Source organism: Tympanuchus pallidicinctus, unplaced genomic scaffold (genome assembly GCF_026119805.1).
Source record: "Tympanuchus pallidicinctus isolate F22 unplaced genomic scaffold, pur_lepc_1.0 scaffold27, whole genome shotgun sequence".
Lineage (NCBI taxonomy): Eukaryota > Metazoa > Chordata > Aves > Galliformes > Phasianidae > Tympanuchus > Tympanuchus pallidicinctus.
The window spans coordinates 1,597,958-1,617,982 of NW_026294744.1; positions in this window are offsets into that span (position 1 = coordinate 1,597,958).

Consider the following 20,025-nt stretch of genomic DNA (forward strand, 5'->3'; position numbering starts at 1 on the left):
ATTACTTTATTGGCCTGGTCCTGGCCATGGTCTTAATATTCCTGAGGATGTTATTCATAAATGTTCGTTTAATCAACCTTAGGCACAGAATTTTACTATACAGGCCAAACTAATTGCCAGGATACATGAGATGCCAAACCCTAGAAGGTAAAGCTAAAATCTGCGTGTCCTGGCTTGGGGAGCCACTATGTTTCAAACTTGAAATAAAATTGAGTTTTTACGTTCCTTAAACAGTTGTTTTTTTCCAGCCCAACAACTAGAATTCTGTGCTTCTCAAAAAAATTTACAGTGCAAATAAGTACGTGTCCTTGATTTTTTAATTCCGCCCCTCCCCCCCCCAAAGAAAACCCAACCCAAAACAACAACAAAAAAAACAACAAAAACCCCTCTCACTTTAAAGGATTATGCTTTTTATTATTAATGTTTTTTTTCTAGAAGAGGAAGGACTAAAGATCTATTCCAAAATTATCGTTGTCTAATGTGCATGGTTACCACACCAAAACACAGGACTGTTTTCTGGGTGAAATTACCTTGGGTGCCAAGACCCACATAGAATGTATGCCAAGGACTGTGAAAATTTTTGTTTTCCCAGCCATCATAAAGAGGAATGGTACTCAACTGGGCAGCTGGAAGGGTCCCTGTTGATTATACCCTTGTACTGAAAAAAAGAGAGATGAATGACTTTATTCTTTTCTGATGAAGGGAGAAGAGGAGGCTGAGGGGAGATCTTATTGTTCCCTTCAAATATCTCAAAGGTGACTGCAGTGAGAGTGGGATTGGTCTCTTCTCATTGGTGACAGGATGAGGGGAAATGGCCTCAAGTTGCGGCGGGGAGTTTTAGGTAGGATATCAGGAAAAACTTCTTTACAGAAAAGGTTGTTGAGCACTGAAATAGGCTCCCCAGGGAGAAGGTTGAGTCACCATCCCAGGATGTGTTTAAAAACCATTTGGATGTGTTGCTCAGGGACATGATTTAGTGGAGGGTTGTTAGAGTTAGGGTAGTATGGTTAGGTTCTAATTGGACTTGATGACTTTAAGGACTTTTCCAACCTGAGTGATTCTATCATTCTATGATTTTCTTAAGAAGACAGGAAATGTTACTCTTTTTGGTCATGGAAGTAAATATACATATTTGAGCTTACTACACAAATTGCAATAAACTCAAATAATCACTTACCCTATTTCTGTATTTCAAGATTCCTGAGGATAGTTTACAAAATCTTCGTCTCTGTTCTAATTCAAAGCATTTGTGAGCGCATTCAATAAGCTATTACTCGAGTACTGTATGAAATGCATGTATCTTTAAATATCTAATTAGCTGCAGCGCACACTAGAAACCGCACATTTGTATCATCATTGATTTTGACAACATGGCTGAAGATTTTTGGAAGGCAGTTCAAAATGCAAATTATAGTAAGAAGAAAGCATTTTCTACGAGGATTCTCTTAAGCTCTAATATTCTGTAAAAGCATACAATGAATGAACTGAAATGCACTTTTGGAGCTAAATGACTAGCCATATGAAAGATAAATGTTATTCACTTAGTTCTATAAATCTAAATAAATTTATTATAAAAAATGGGTAAATATGAAAAATACTGGCTTGAGATTGTGGATAAGTGTTCAGACTGTCAATATTTGTCCAAATTATCAGGAACTTTTGGGCATGAAAAGCTGAGTGGGAACTGCATGAACTCAGCAAAGCAAAACAGAAATCTCATGAGAAAAAAGCCAGAAGGATTGCCACGTGTGGTTTTTTGGCAATTTCTCAACCTACAAGCACACAATAAATGAAAAACAGCAATAACCAATTCCAGATAGCGTTGAGAATTAACTGAAGTCCCAAGAACAAGGCATTTTCTGGGACCCTACACATAGAGAGGGCTTGTGGAATGCCAGCCTCCACCCAGCTGCTCATGAAATTGTACAGGCAGAATGCTGAGTCATGCTGACGGACAGATTTTATTGATTCCAAGCAAGATACAAAAGGATTTGGAGTATGCTGCTAGAGGAGATGAAGCCTGCATCTCCAACGGAATATTCCCTCCAGAGAAGGGCTGGGAGAGATGTACTGTCTCAGCTATTATTACTATATAATATTGATAAAATTACTGAAAGAATAACTCAGGAAAGCTGAATGAAAGGCTGCATGTTGTCTTCCAGAAACCATTGTGCAACACACAAATTTGGAAGATTCTTGCTCAAGAGTAGCTGTTTTTGCTTCCATTTGTAGCTCCTTGAACCAGGACACACTATCTAAGTACACAAATTCAGACCTAAGCACCAAAAGAGTTGCCAACGTTTAAAATGCCCCTGCAGTCTTTGTTTTATGTTGAGTGGAAATGCAAACTCAGCAGAAGGAGTAATGTTTTACTTTGCTAGAGTGGATGATGCTTTGCCAGCAAGTGACTGCATAATATAAAACATCACATTGTAGCCATCACATAACATGTTACACTGATGTCATGGCTACAAAGAAAGTGACCAACTGCTGCTGTTGGAGAGATACAGGCTTCGAAACCACCTCTCAGAGACAACTGAGCAGAGGAAGCAAGGAATTTGATTACAAAATGTCCTTTTTTTTTTCTTTTTTCTTTTTTTTTGGGACAGGTAGCCATGTACTGAAGTCATGCCAGCTTTGATGAAGACTTTCAAAGGTTATGTAATATAATTTTTATCCAAAATAAGTAAGTGAGCAAGAACAGTCTGTATTTAGGAGACAAGTCCAAATTCAGGATTTATTTTCAGGCAAAGACTTAATGCCAACTTTTCAGTGTCAATCAAGATCCTCCAAATTAGAAGTGAGTAGGGAATCAACTGGGCTAATCTGTGACCAGTGTGAAGTAATTCTCTCCAGCAGACTACAGAGTCCTCCTCTAGATATACTAAATATACTATACTATTTCTATATTTACTTAAGTGTCACCAAGTAATAAAATAAGATAAAAAGTATATAATAAAATCAAATAAAGATTTTCAGTGTCTTCCAATATGAATCTACATCAAATGCCAGAAGGACCACTAATTTTTCAGAATCATTATTTGTCCAACTCTGCTGCTTCTGACAAGGACAGAAAGACGTAGATGTCTAAGTCCTACTCTGCCAGAGTTCAGGGCTGAACTGGTGACAACACAGCTAAGGGTGGACCCCTTTTCCAGATGAAATGTGGGAGCAGCTCCCATAAAGCCTTGCTGTCACACAGCGAAGAGAGTAAATTCTTTTCCCACGAAAGACGTTTTTAAGCTGAAATACCAATGCCTGGACCATGCCAAAACTATTGCTTCAGTTTAGAAATCTTTTATTTCAAGCTCATATTTAGACATCCAGTGATTCTACATAACAATCTGAGGTGATTTCATATAGGTCTTCTATTCTCCATACTGATTTGGGAAAAACAATGACACTGATGTTTTGTCCATCAATATAACTAATGCGTTGATTTATTTTTTATAATGCGTTGTAACAGCTAGTGTTATTTCAAACAAAGTTTTATTTATCATTTTGGAACTCAAGTAAATCAGATTGAAGAATCTGTACCACACAGGACATCTCTTGTCCTATAGGCATCTAGCACTGATGTGCCTATGGTAGTACTCACAAGCACAGATGTGGCTGTTTCCAAGGAAAATGTAATGGATCTTTCTACCCCCCCACCAAGGTATGATGTTCTGTTTCCCTTGAGGTAAGACAGGTACATTTCCTTCAAATAAATCTAATTGAAGGGAAAAGGGTATTTCACTCCTTGGAATAAGTCTGCCCACACAAATTCCACTATGATTCAATAAAGAGATTCATATAGAGTAAAAATAATAGGGGAAAATAATAGAAATAACAACACTTTTGTTTTTTACACTGTATTACAGCCAATCACAGAAAAAACACAATGTGTTACAAGAGAAGTACGAGTTACAGGGATTTAGTACTTCAGCCAGTAGCATATGTAGTTATTTATACATGAAGATGGATATAATAATTCCTTTGATAGGCTCAAAGTAAAATTATTTCAAATATTGTAAACTTTCAATGGGAAAAGAATCAGGTAAACTGGATTTGGAGAGTAACAGCCACAGATGAAAGGAGTTTACAAAAGTGACAAACAAAAAGTTTACTTACGGAAAATGTAGGGAAGATGAATCCAAAGAAGAGACAAAGGGAACAAAATTGTGGAAGATACAACTTAAAAATAAATTTAAGAAGGAAGCAGAATAAGGAGATGAAAAAAAAAAAAAAAAAACATTAAAAAAAAACAAAAACAAACAAAAACACAATGAAAATAGATCAGTGTTTTTATCATCCTGATGGTCAGAGCTAATTAGCTTGATGTTAGGACTCCTCATCTTAATTTTACATGAGTCAGATGTTTGTCTTTTGTATTTGCCTGTATACAGCACTGGGTTAGTGGCATTTCATGATTTGGAAGACATTTGAAAATCTCCAAATTCAGCTGAAGCTGAAGGTGAAGACTTCTCTCTGCCAGAGTCATCCTGCAATATGGACAAACCTGGTCAAAAAACAGTGAGGGATAAGTGTACTACATTAATTTGCTTGCTCAATCTCTCTAACCTAGGTGAGAAGGGGAGAGTAGGTGAGGAAATGCTCAGGACTAGGATAAATTATACTTTTTCTGTCATTCAAGTACACTATGATCTGAAATCAAAGAAGCATTTTTCATTTTCACCCTCTTCCCCAGATGGATAGGCATTTTAGTTTTAAGTGCTCTGTAAGCTGTTGATTTGTCAAAAAATGAGCCTTTTCATACAAAGTTTAGGAAGAGAAGATTTCTCAGACTAATGGTAAAGTTTCTGGACAGGACTAACTTCATGCTATGGCACAGTATCTTTTTGTTTAGATAAATGACATGGATAGATGGCAGGCTTATCCTCTGACGGGGAATTAACTTGTTATCCTCAAACAAGCAGACTGAGAAAGATCCTGCCCATTCAGGATTATGATGATCAAGACATCTGCCATGCAGAAGCTTTTAGAGTGCAATCAGTATTTCATCTGAAATCTACTTCCTGCTAGATTACTTTATCCCTTTGACATCTAAGTTTTTGTGCTCTCACATGTAAATTAAAAATAAATAAATAAATAAATAAATAAATTGATTTTGTCCCTCTTAGGAATACTTAGGAAATCTCAAGCATATATCCAGGACAGAAATACCACTTTCTACTTAGTACTTCCATTTACTCCTTTCATTATTTTTTCTCACTTTGTTGTGAAACTGGAATATTTCCATTTCCATGGATATGACATGTATTGGTATGACCTTTCCAGACATGATGACCAAGGCTGATTTGCCCTTCTTCATTGTCAGTTGCTGCACCTGGGTGAGTTTTGTACTTCTGCTAAATGCCAAGTCAAAGCTGAAAAACACTGTTATTTCTTCCTCAAGTAGAATAGAGTCAATTACTAGCTCTGCAGAGTAACAAGAAATCAACAAAATTTCTTACAATTATAAGTAGTAATAATTTGACCATTTGAGAAAGCTTTTAGAGCCATGACAGTCCAAATGCAAGATTTCTGGTGATAATTCAACAGGTATTCACAGTTTGTTTAAATTAAAATCTCTAAAAGTTTTGACACCACTAGGTCTGGGGCATGAGAAAAGCTAAATTACTCATGTTTTCAAAATATAGGAAGATCATATGAATTTCAGGTTGTCATGGAAGCAGATTGTTGTGCCAATGGTACTGATGTGGTTGCAGATAATTAATCTAAATAACCCTGATATACTGTTAAAATATTATGTTACCCATGAGGCTTAGAGTGCATAAGATTGACAATTTTGCTCACACTGGGCTGTGTAATTTGATAGCAAAACATGTTTTGCTAGTAAACTGGATACAGTAATTTGATTGTGTCACTTGATAGCATTTTAGCAGCTGTGCTCATCCCAGCTTATAATAATCCTTCATCTGGAGAAACTGAGCTCTATGTGCTGAGGCAAAATACTTGACTAGTATTCATTTAATATTTAATTTAATAGTTTAATTAATTAATTAGTTTAACAGTTTTATTTAATATTATTTATATATTTTCCCAATAAATATACAGTACTTATAACCTAATTTGTCTTCTTAACTAGGTTGGCAGAATGAGGAGGAAAACAAATTTTCCAAGTTCTGAATACTGACACGAAAAGCCTGACAATCAAAATCCTTCTTTCTACAATATGAAGAATATCTATTTTATATTTAAATAATAGTGGGATAATGACACGAACAAAAAAAGCCACCAAATTCCCAGCTTTGTCAAACAACTTGCCCAATGTAACTGTGCCTGAAGATCTCATTCTTTTCCTTTTTCTCCCTGTTGCATAATATTGCATTTCAAATGCTGACATGTGACTCTTCATTCCAATTTTTGTTTTCTTTATGCAGAATTATAGCATAAATGCTACGTGAAATGAATAGATTTAAGATAAAAGAATTTAAGCTACTTCTTCCTTACTTCGTTTTCTTCCTTCTCTTTAGAGTGGAGGACCCAGTAATAAAAATGCAAGCTTGGGATTCAGATCTCATTCCTGGTACTTAAGACGTTAGACTAAAGAAAGAAGCACCTACTGCTTTTAGTAGAGTATTTTAGCTTCTGAGTCTCAGTTTGTTTTTCAGTGCTTTCTAATGAGTTTTGAACAGCAAATATGACTGTGCTTTCTGATGCATTCTGTAGTTTGAACTGAGATTATCACACTCATCTCTCCATCCAAGGATACTTATGACTATTTGCTTTTTTTTTTTTTTTTTTTTTGCCACATAAGCAGATCAAAGCCCCGCCTGGTGAGTACCAAGATAACTTATTCCTTCTGATGGCCATGGTACAATTGTCAATTGTAACCTTCTAGCCTGCAAAATAACAAAATTGATCTATGTCTTAATGAGAGGAGGATTAGCCTTGTCTTCATGAGTCTGCCAATCCTTTCATGCATTTTAACAAACTCCTGAAAGAGTTCTGATGGATTGTAAATAACACGGTCTCAGAAATGGACTTACTTAGGACTCTGTATTAGAATTTTCATTATTTACACACTACAGGTTTTATGGCTTTATGGTAAACTCTTGTTAAAAAGGCTTCAGGGTTTGAAATCAAATTAGAATATGGGAAATTAAGAGTATTAGAAAGATTTTAGTACAAGCCTTCTCTATGACAGAAAGGTTCTATCTGCTACTCACTGTTCGGTTCTAAATTCTACAGTTGACAACTGGCTGCTTTTTAAGAGAGAATATTGATAAGAACAAAGCATATTTTTGACTGTACTCTGAAATAAATAATGAATGTCTTGCTTTTGTCTGTGCTTGCACTGAAATAATCTTGTGTTGCTTGTAGAGTTAGGCAAAATTGAGAAATAATGATGAAAAACCTTGAAATGCATCCAGGAAATAAATAGTGAAGCAATACTCACATTATTTTCATTTTTATCTTTCTTGGGAAAGTAGCACACAGTATTGTAGTCTATCATTTCTGTGTATTTTATTTGAGGAAAGGACACTAAGTCTCTAGAATGTAGTGTTTTATAGCCATTTCTCACATGCTTTTTCTACAGAAACATTTAGTGTCAGAGCATGAAGATCTGTCTTCGGAATCTGATCCTTATTTGAGCTTTCTACCTCCCTGTTCCCCAAACTCTCAAAGCTCTAATACATAATGCAGCTCTTCAAGGAATATTTTCAGTGATAATCTACCATTATAGATTATTTACAGGAAGAGGAAAAAAATGTATGTTTTAAAATCTTAAGCCTAAATTTTGACATAAACAAAGCCTCATTTACAGAAGGAAAGTAGTTATTGTGACATGAATTATTGTATGACACCATAATAACATAAAATGGACATCGTTCTGAAATGAAATGCACTGTATCCCAGAAATAGAATAATTATGTGAAAGAAAGACTTCTGAGCCAGAGTGGCTCAGAAAAAACAAAAACAAAAACAAAAACAAAAAAAAAACAAAAACAAAAAAAAAACCACTTTTTTTCTGCTGTTGTTATTCCAGCCAGTATCCTATGAAGATAAAAACTTCTGTAAGAAAGAACAATGTCTTTAGTATGCAGTATATCAAAGATCTTTATTTCAGACTTGGTCTGATGCCTTGTTGTGTTACAACAGTGTGACTGTGAAGCCTGAGTCTGAATGGTCTAAAAGCTATAAAACAGATTGACAAAAATCTCTGAAGTGAAACCTCTCTGGGGTATGAACTTTGTAATTGTTTAATGTTGCACAGTAGTGGGGAACACAGGCATTCGGATCAGAATAAAAGAGTGGTAATCTAGATCTGAAATAAGTAATATTTATGCAGATAAAAGGATTTGTGTTGGGAGTGGTGATGCCCATTTTTGTTCTTTCACATGAACATCACTGTGAAAAAACTTGCTGCTAGGAATGTTCTCAATAAATTTTAAGACACTGCAAGATAGTATTCATAAGCAGTAAACTCTTAATTCAGAGATGCCAAACGAATTCAGGATGAATTCAAATTTCTCATTTGGCGTAGAACTTCTCTAGGCTATGTAATGTCATGTGACATATGCACACAGATAAAACTGAACAACAGATTGTGTTTTGTCAGGGAGGAACTATCTAACCATTTATGGTTGTGGCTTTATAGGCTAACAAAGCATCAAATGAATGGACGAACATTCAGAGTTTCTCATGGATGTACCATAAACATTAAGAGAGAATAAACTAGTTTATGAGTCATTGTTCACAAAAGAATAATAAAACAGTTAACAGAAATAATTTGTTCAAGAAGAAAAAAGTAGTTCTGTGTCGAGGGAAACAAAGAAAGCCCTGTTTCCTGCAGCCTTGTGTCACAGTTGAATTCCTTGCTGTTTCAGAAGGGAGGAGTTCACTTTTATCTAATGCTAGTCTCTGCCTATGCTCAGAACAAGATTTCTTAGTGAAATTGAAAGAGCACTGGCAAAGTAATGGGGGAAAAAAATTCATGCTTTTGACGCTGGACTACAATGCAACCATGAATAGTGCAAAATGTAGGAGAGACCTTGTTTAGGTGACGTTCTTTCTATCGAAGCTTACGGCCAAGGTAGACGTTAGTTGCCTTGCATTTGCTTGATTCAGTGTTCATTTGTGCTGACACACAGTAATACATGAACCCCCCACATATTAGTTAAATTTCTTTTTGAGAAGTACAAATCATTCCGAGGAGCTGAACCAAGGTGTAAAAAAATGTGCATTTTAGATAAATTTATGAAGCTGAACTCTGAGCTGGCATGACCTCAAGCCTGGGAATTAGATATTACTGCTTTGAGGAGTCAGAAAGTGTTCATTCTCTGTTGGGTATTTCTAAGCATGTTCCAGGCAATAGAGTCTGTCATAATTATTCATTAGGTTGGTTGCTTCTTGGGAGGGCAGTTAATCCCTCCATATTCTCTTTCTTCCTCTCACCATCCTGTAGAGCTCTCTTCAGCCAGCTGGAATGTTCTGCTTAGGTGTTACCAGAGGAAAAGTCGTGGTATTCGCATACTTTTCTGTAAAAGCACAGGTAAGAGCAGGCATGATTTAAAGGTTGCAGTGTTACAGTTCTTGAGTGGGAGAGATGTGATGGAGTTTTTTTTCTCCTGGAGGTGATTAGAATATTTTCTACCACCTACCAGAGTCATGCTGGCTGTCCTTGCCAGACAGGTTTCATTTTCTTTAATATTTGTTTCCATGGTATTTATAAGGCCATCAGAGGCCTGCTAGCTAGCTAGAAAGAAAACTTAAATCACTGTGAATACTCTTAATTCTGGAAATAAATCAAAAGCAGATTTCAGAAAAGAAAAAAAATAATGACCGGAGTAACTACTGCCAGGTTCCTGAAGTTGCCCAAGCCTCAATGTCTTTAGTATTTCAGTGTATATTTTAACCACTGGAGGCTCAGCTTTTCAGTTAAAGATCAAAACAACAGCTTCAAATATTTAGCCTGCTTGTAACCAAAATCTTTGCTCATCTCTGGTAGCAAATATTGTAAGAGTCTATATGAGACTTCTATCTCTGTTCCTTCAAAGGATTGACTGATGTCTTAAGTGGCATAACATACAAAGAATATTCCCCGTTTGTAGGGACTCAGGGATTCCAGGTTCATTATGAACTTTCCACTCTCCTTGCAAACTGGCCCACTATGCACATGAAATGAATCAGTGTTGAATGAAAAGCAATAGGTAGTCTATAGTCTGTATTTAATACTCATCATCAAGAGAAAATATTATCTATATAAATGATTACACATTGTCTATTTACTGTAGTTAATGAGGCAGGGAGATTAATGTGTGCCTTGTCACACTTTAAGAAAAACAAGCCTTTTTAGGACCCATATTAATGTGATTATACCATGGAAGATAATAAAATGTAAACAATAGATGTCAGAGTATAGACCAGATAGACAAACTTCCTTTTAGTTCAGTTTTCAAGAGCTTGCTAAAGTTTCTTAATTTTCTACAGAAAATACTGAACATATATATAGAAAACTACTGAAAAAAAAGAAATTGTGCTTTTGAAAACTGGATTCTAGAAAGCAGAATACTCTGATCATTACTGTATGCAATTCAATGCAAATTTCCTTGTGTAGTTATAGCATTCTTTTATTTTCCATGTTATCTTTATTTACCAGATTTTTCAGAAAGATAGATAATTTGTCTAGAAAAAAGAAAAAATTGTGTACAAACTGAAACACGTACAGCATCCACAGTGTGACTTTAAGTGTAACAACTCAGCAAGGTCAAGGATATATTTTACTTACATTTTAGACCAATTCTCTGCATTAAAAAAGTCTTCTTCTATGATCTCAACGGATCTTAGATGCATCTTCTTAGCAAAAGTGATGGTTAAATTGAATTTTTACATCAATGTGAATAAGAAAAACAAGCATTAAATGGACTCCTATTTTCCATAGTAGTTTACATTTATATTCTGTCCAGTTATTTTTCTTGATATTGCCTACAGAGTTTAGGTCCCAAATATTTCATCCTCATTGTTTAAAACCCACAAGTCTCATTTATATAGCAGGTGCAGCAAGGAATTTTAAAGCACTGACTACTTTATCCTCTTTTACTTTCATTTCTGAAATATAGAATCAAATAATATAATTTTCATTTCCATCATAACCTCTTGAATTTTATGGTTTAAATCACATCTCTTTTAAAACTGCTTAATATTGTAACTCAAAGCTATATATCACTATTCAGTTGGTACAGTAGCTGAGTACATTCAATGCATTAAAATGTTTGCTGATTATTTATAACTTAGTAGTCTAACCTAATGAGAAGCCTCAGGGAAACAGAGATGTTTTCTTTGAGGAAGAAAGTAAGAATCAGTTCAAGGTTAAGTCTAGTGATGTTAGTTAGTTCTAGTGATGGTCCCAATATGTGTACATAAAATTTCGGATTGTCAACAGCATTATATATAGTTTGCACCGAAAATAAAGCCTCCTATTTATGTCCACAAAAACTGCAACAGATACAAAGAGCACAATGACACTATTAGACAGAACACATTTTTATCTATAAAACACTATTTCTCAACATAGTCACCAACATTAGCTACACATCTTCCCCAGCAATGAACAAGATCCTGCATAATACACTCTTAAAAATCCATACTGGAGGAGGTGACCCACTGTTACTATTGACACTGGTAAAATCCAGCACCCATTGTCTCACTGTGTTCACATCCACTGTCTGGTCTCTGTAAACATCAAGTGTTAATGAATGTCAGTGGGTAAAATTTTTACTGCATGGAGCAATTTGATAACACACCTTTGTTTCATATACTTCCATGTCAGATGCCATTTTGTCAGATGGCCCCTCTGCTATCATCTCACATAGCAAAAAAATGTAACAGAATACTGGCATGAAGGTTCAACCTCCACCGTCATACCAACATCTGCCTCTGGGGCATTGCGAAGTGATGGAAATCACTAACTGAGTCTATGAGATTCCAAGTAAATAACAGTGGTGCTCCAGCCTTTTTTAGCATCCTGGTTAGTGGCAGAGCTCATAGACTCTTGTCATATCTAGTGAAATACTGTGAATTTTACAAGGAAGTGTATGAAATGTGCTTTTTTTTTTGGAGTTTTCTTTCTTTGCAAATCACTCTTGTAAAAATCAGTAAACAACAAAGCAAACAGAAACATCTGTAATATTTGCATCTGCCTTGCATCTACTACTGCTTTTCCCTCTTATAAGAATACTTTCCCCCTAATTTCTTCCATCTTTCCAAGAGAGCTGAATAGTTTTTAAATACAAGATAAAAAGTGGGTGGGAGGTGGGGGTGGAGGGGAAAGAAATAGCTGGACAACAAATCTACAAGGTCTGTTCCAAAAATAATGCCTTCTATTTTATTATGTTGGCTCACAATCAACTTCATGGATGTCTTGAACATCTGTTCCAACAGGTCCATGTCTTTCTTGTGCCTCAGAGCTGAATGCAGTGCTCCAGATGGGATCTCATGAGGGCAGATCAGAAGGAGACTCCTCCCTTGACCTGAATGTTATGCTTCTACTGATGCACTCCAGGATACAGTGAGCCACAAAGTGCATGCTGCTGCACTCATGTTCAGTTATTTGTCCACCAGAATCCCCAGTTCCTTCTCTTCAGGGCTCCTCTCAATTCATCACCCAGCCCTAATTCATGATTGGGATTGCTCCAGTTGGGTGCAGAACCTTGTATTTGTTGAACTTCACATGGATATCTGCTGGAAAATCACAGCAAGCTGCAGGAGATCCAGGAATCACCTGGGGTGCATGGATGATAACTTTCCAGTGCAAGTATTTGATAGATCAAAGAGATGTGACATGCTGATGGCTATGGTGCTCATCAGTGCAGAGGAGATCATTAAAGGCATTCAGTCTGAAGGCAGCCTAGGCTGCAGCAGTGATGCCCTGATTGAGGTTGGGATCTCAAGGAACATGGGCCTGGAAAAGAGTGGGGTCAAGACCTTGAACTTAGAGAGAGCAAATTTCAGGCTGGTTAAGGAATTGTTGGGTGAGATCTCCTGGGAAGCTGTCCTTAGTGCCAAAGGAGTGGAAGAAAGTTGGCTACTCTTCAGGGATGCCTTTCTGAGAGCACAAGAGCTCTCCATCTCTCCAAACAAGAAAGTGGGCAGGGGAGGCAGGAAACTGACAGGACTTGGCAAGGACCTGCAAGTCAGTTTGAGGGAAGAGACTGTACCATTGTGGAAACCAGGGCATGGCACCTGGGGAGAAAACAGGGATGCTGTCTGAATTTGCAGAGAGGAGATTAGAAAAGCAAAGGCATGGACAAGAACTGAACTTGGTGAGGGATGTAAAAAACAAGAGATTCTATAAGTACATTGGCCAAAAGAGGCAGGCCAAAGAGAGCATACCTCCTTTGGTAAATGAGAAAAAAGAACTAGCTATGATTGATATGGAAAAGGCTGAGGTACTAAATGAGTTTTTTGCCACAGCCTTCACTGGCAGCCAAGATTCTTGTATTTCTCATGTTTCTGAAGCTCACATCCCTGGGCCTCTAGGTGGGAGTTGGGAGAGTAAATTGCCCCTTCTGTAAGGGCAGAGTGAGTCCAAGACTCCTCATGAGACTGAATGTATACAAGTCTATGGGGCCAGATGACATACATTGCATGGTCCTAAAGGATCTGGCTAATGTGGTTGCTGAGCTGCTCTGCATCATATTTGAAAAGTCGTGGCTGTTAGGTGAAATGCGCGGGGACTGGAAAAAAGGAAATGTCACTCCCATTTACATGAAAAGGAGGAAAGAGGACCTGGGGAGCAACAGGCCAGTGAGCCTCACCTCTGTGCATGGGAAGATCATGGAACAGATCCTCCTAGAAGACACGTGAATGTCTATGAGGGATAAGCAGGCAAACCGAAACAGCCAGCACAGGGGAAAGTTGTGCCTGATAAATCTGATGGCTTTCTATGATGGAGCAACATCATCAGTGGAAAAAGGTAAGGTGACCAATGTCATCTATCTGGACTTGTACAGGGTCTTTGACTTGGTCTCCCACAGCATCCTCATCTCAAAGCTGGAATGATATGGATTTGAGGGATAGACTATTCAGTGGATAAGGAATTGGTTGGAAGGCCATAGACAGAGGGTTGTGTTGAATGGCACTACGTCCAGGTAAAGGCTGGTGACAAGCAGTGTCCTCCAGTGGTCTGTCTTGGGACCAGAGCTCTTCAACATCTTCATCAATGACATCGATGATGGGCTGGAGTGCACCCTCAGCAAGTTTGCTGATGACACCAAGATGAGTGGTGCAGCTGACATGATAGAAAGAAGTGAAGCCATCCAGAGGGCCCTCAACAAACTTGAAACGTGGGCCTGTGTGAACCTAATGAGAGGTTTTGCACTTGGAATGGAGTAATCCTAGATACTGGAAGAAGTCCTTGAGAGTAGCCCTGTGGAGAAGGACCTGGGGTTCCTGGTAGATGAAAAACTAAACATGAGCCAGCAGTGTGCTTCTGCAGCACAGAAGGTCAAGTGTATACTGGGCTCCATCTGAAGAGGGGTGGCCAGCAGGAACAGGGAGGTGATTGTCGCTCTCTACTCTGTCTTCAGGAGGCCCCATCTGGAGTACTGCGTCCAGGTTTTGGGCCCCCAGTACAGGAAAGATGTGAAGCTGCTGGAGAGAGTGCAGGGGAAGACCACAAAGATGATCAGAGGGTGGAGCACAACTTCTGCAAAGACAGGCTGAAAGAGCTGGGCTTGTTCAGCCTGAAGAAGAGATGGCTGCAAGGAGACTTCACTGCAACCTTCCAGTATTTAAAAGGGGATTATAAGAAGGAGAATCTTTTTTACTTGGGTAGGCAGTGATAGGACAGGGGGGACGGTTGTTAGTGTCGATTTAGATTGGATGTCAGGGGGAAGTTCTTCACAGAGAGAGTGGTGAGGTGCTGAAACAGGCTGCCCCAGGAGACCTTTGGATGCTCTGTCCCTGTAGATGTTCAAGACCAGGTTGGATGGGGCCCTGGGCAACCTGGTCTAGTACTAGATCTGTGGCAGAGGGATTGGAACTTGGAGATCCTTGGGGTCCCTTCCAATCCAAGACATTCTATGATTCTATGATTCTATGATTTTATGATTCATGAGATTCCCATGGACCTGCTCAGGCCCTATAAATTGCAGACTGGAACAGTCGTGGGTGGTTCATCCATATGTTCTGTGTAGCCATCTGAACCCATCTGCCTGTGGAGCTATGTGTTTTCTCCCACTGAGCTACCAACAAGAGGGGACTTGCAAAATCTATCTGATGTGCAGTTTTAATTCTGCTTCTTTCAGTCTCACAGCTTTTTGCAAAGGGAGACATACCACCAACATACTGAGAGCCAGATGACAAGACTTTTTAAGAACTAATGTTGTGTATTGGTCTGGACATCTGACGTGAACTTCCAACTCTTCTGCTTAGCCTTATTATCTCACAAGTGATGGTTACAGAAGAAGCCTATTTGCTAAGAAGATAGTTCCTCCTCAGGATACTTGTCTGGTATTGCCTGATGTCTTGTTAAAAACATTTTTTGACCTGAAAATTTTTTCTTTCGCTACATGCTGTTTCAGTGGTCACCTAATGAGTTTAGTAGATCAAGAAAACTAATAACATTAAAATGATGGTTTTCTTGGCAAAACCAGAATAACATAGAAAGGAAGAGTGTTTTTAACAATAGGAGTAAGACCAAGCTACTCCTGGTGTCTAACAGTTAGTTTAGTAGACCAATAACATTTAATAGAAATGTATCCATAAAATTCAATCCTAATTTCCAGTGTTGTTGGTGAAATGGCAATGGGAATGGACTTTTTATTTAAGTCATGATTTCTGGAATATCTTAGAAATTGGCTATTTTCATATTTTCTTTAATAGATGTGAATTTCATGATGTCAAGACAAGTCTGATTGCTGTGGGGTGATAAAGAAAATCATTTACACAGCACTAAGACATTGGGCTCCTTCAGTGCTCCTTTCCTAATTATTCAAAGGTATTTTGTTTTACTTTTTAACATACAGATATTTTCAAATTTTATTTTGGAGTGGAAGAAAAGGGAAGAAAATAGATGGCAATGTTCTCTAACTTCAGAGGAAGCTTACTTTATGACTGAACTTTAGTTATTAAATCTTAGAAGTTTTAATCAGGGCAGCATAAAGTGTTTGTAAGAGAGGAGCTCTGACTTACTCACAGTAGTCACTGAAGATCATGACCTTCATCTTGGAAGGACGTGAGGGTAGTGAATTGTGTCTGGAATCAGAAATCAACATTCTAGATTGTAAGACAAGTTATGTCATAAAGTTATTTATTGAGAAAGAAAGTAGTTATAATTCCTTCTGATAGGTAAAAACACCTTCATCATCCTACTGCTCAGTTTCTTCCTCTGCTCCTTGTGTCCATCAGCCTGGTTCTGCTTTTTCCACCCACATCCTCCAGTTTCTCTACCTTGCTTCTACTTTTCCTTGTATTTACCTTCTAATCCCTAGTGTGATAGATTGCCTAGAGAGCACGTGAAAAAATCATTTCATGTGCTCTCTAGGCAATCTGCCATACTTGTCTTTGTATCTCATTCTTCTTTGTTCTAACCTTAGAAGTGATGGCTGCTGCTGTTGTCCTCAAAAATTCAGCATTACGGACTTAAGAAATAAAAAGATAAGAATTTATTGTAGATATTTAAATACATTAGAATATGGAAATTCACCAGGACACCCAATGTTCTATTGCTTTATGTACTGACATATTGAAATACCCTTATTGGTTGGGAAGATTTTTTGTTACAGATACCTTGGCAAAATTTTCAGTGTGAGGATTTTTTAATCCTAGCATAGATTCATATAGGACGTTTGAAGACATACAATGTCTTCAAAAAAGTAAACTGAGATTGTGTGGTTAAGTGAATGGATTATTTATTTTTCTCTCACTTTCTCATTGTTTAAAATATGAAATCTGGTGAGATTGGCATTGATTTTTTCCAAGCACTCTTTTATTTTGAAGTGGATGCTTAGAGAACCAAAGTCAAGCCTATAGGTGTACATTCTAGAGAATCTAACATGATCTACAGGAAAACTGGGGAGGGACTTTTTGTAAGGGCATGTACTGAGGGGAAATGTATTTAAACTGGAAGAAGGTAGATTCAGACTAGCTATTAGGAAGAAATTCTTTATTGTGAGGATGGTGAGACACTGAGTCTACAAAAAGGTTGTCCAAAAAGGTTGTGGATGCCCCTTCCCTGGAAGGCCAGGCTCGAAGGGGCTTTGACCAACCTGGTCTACTGCAAGGTGTCCCTACCTAGAGCAGGGGGGTTGGAACTATGCAATCTTTAAGGTCCCTCCCAACCCAAACCATTCTGTGATTCTATCATCTCCTAGGAATCTGGCTATCATCTACAGACAGCATGTAGCCTCACAATTTTACTACATGTTGGAGAGACGGATTATTCCTGGAATCATCCTTTTCAATCTCCCCACTTCCATTTTCAGTCTTAAGAAACAGAATCATATTTTAACAGTGGAATGTCAACAATGAGAACAGTTGGGATCCTTTTGGCTGGTTTTCAGACAGAAATGAATGAATGGAAGGGGAAAAGAATTTCCCGAGTGAAAAGGAATTAAATCATAGCTGTCAGAAACAGAGTTTGAATTTGAAAATTGGATGTAAGACCTGAGCACCTGCTTTCTCATTAAGAATGAAAGCCAGACAGAAAAGATTCAAGAACCCAGTCGGGAAATCATAATCAATGCAGTATTTTTAAAAATAAGCCTAGGAAGGAAAAACAAAGTACAGCCTTGGCTCAGATGAAATCAAACACTGAGATTCTCCTTATCTTCAGTCCTGCAATATTGTTCCTCGCAGACAATTCTAGGACAGTAAGAAATGGAACTGGGCACACTGGGTAAAACTGAGGGAAAACTCAAAAATTCCACTATATTAAAACGATATTACCTGTATGATTCTAGCAGATTTACTACAAATGAAGTTTAATTTTGTTTTCCTTTCCTACAATAAAACTAATGCATTGCAGTGGAGAATTCCCTCCTTTTCCTGCAGCTGCTGTGACAAACTAACTTTTTAAAATGAGTTATGTGCCTGGAAGACTTAAAGGGAAGATGTTACAGAGTCACTGCTGCTTTTGGACCTTGCATCTCGTTAAAATAAGTCTGCCTTATTTTATTCACAGTAAAGTAGTTTATTCTTTCATAGTAAAGTAGTTTGGTTAAGAAAAGTGTAGGCCTGAATCTTAGCTTAAAAATCAAATTCCATATTGCTATGGTATCTCCGACTTTCCTGACTGAAGCAAGAAGGTAATGTTCAAGTTTTTCAGATAAATCCCTTTTTTTGAAAGTTCTTTATGTTGAAAGTCCAGTGAGCATAAGCCACAGTTGTGGCTTAAGCAGGCTGATAAACAGCACATAGCCATTTGCTCACTCTTCCTTGCCCTGCTGAAGGATAGGGGAAATAATTGAAAGATGCAAGAACTTGTAGATTGATATAAAGGATAGTTTAATAAGAAAGGGAAAAGAAAAAAAGGACAGAAAATAAATAAACAAAAAAATCCACACCAACTCAACATCAATCCAACAAAAAAGGAAAAAAAAAAAGTAAACCAAGTATAAACAAGTAATAAATAAAACAATGTAATCTATCACCATCAGTCAACCCGTAATTAATTGTTCAATCAATCCCTAAGCAATTGCAGTCCTCCCAGCCAACTTCCCCAGTTCTACCGTTCAGCGTGACGCCATGTGATACAGGGTATCCCTCTGGCCAGTCTGGATCAGAGTTCCTGGTTCTACTTTCACCCAGCTCCTCATTGGCAGAGCAGTCACAGTGAGAAGCTGAAAAATCTTTAGCTCTGTGTAAGCACTGGTCTGCAATAACTAAAATGTTATTAACATTATTCTCATTCTAAATCCAAAACGTACTAATATATCCACTACAGTGAAGAAAATTAACTCCAGCATAGCTGAAACCACAACAGCCACACAGTAAGTTTCCCAGACGGTCAGGGTGCTCTCCAGTGATTTCTGTGCATATTCTTAGAAATTTGTATTGATTCTGGATGGGATGGAGCTCATTTCCTCATAGCAGTTCATATAGTGCTCTGTTTTATGTTGGTAGAAAAGAACAGTGTTGCTTACACCTGTGTTTGTGTCCCAGCAAGTAGCACGGTGGTGGGCAAGAGCCTAGGAGAGTGCATAGCCAGTGGTGGCAGTTAGAACTGACCAAAGGAATATCCCATACCATATTATGTCACAGTCAGCAATAAATCTTTTAAGTTACTACAAAGCAGCTGTTGCTGAGAGAGTGGCTGGCAGTGGGATACTGGTTGTGTATGATTGCTTTTGCACTACTTCTTTCTTCTGTTTTTTCCTACAACCTTACTGAACTGCTCTTAACTTGACCCATGAATTCTTCTTCTTATTTTAGCCCTTCCAGTTCTCTCCTTCATCCAAATGGGGAGATGTGTGTGAGCAGTCAGGTGCAGGCCTACCTGACAGCCAGAGTTAACCCATCAAAAACTGAACATTCATAAAAGATTCTTCTAATGGTACTGAATGTGTTCGGTATGCAAAACCATGTTTATCTGGCCTCATATTGATTTAGGAATAGGTTAGATAGTAAACCAATTGTACAAATCACAAGGTGAATAGTGCTTTAGCAGTAGATGGATATTTTTGGCAGAGGTTCATCTGCTGCTGGATTTTTGAGGATGATTAGGAATAATTTCAGGAGTTGTCATTAACATGGCTGTTGCTGGACAGCTACATGACTTCAGAGTAGCTCAGGAATTATAATATTCAGTGCAGGCATCTTTCTTTTATCAGAGGCTTAAAACAGAGACAATTCCAGAGCTGAGAAGAGCTGAGCTGGGAAAAGATCTTTCCATTCGAAAGTACATCTTGTTGAATGGGCAGCCTAGTCCTCTTCTTACCTACAGAACTGACAAAGTAGGGACAACACTTGTGTGAATCATCTCTAGATTCAGCATATTTTACTGGTGACTCGAATGGAGAAGTTTCAAAGATGGTAAGACATTCCCTTTCATCAGAGAGGGACGCCTTTCATTTG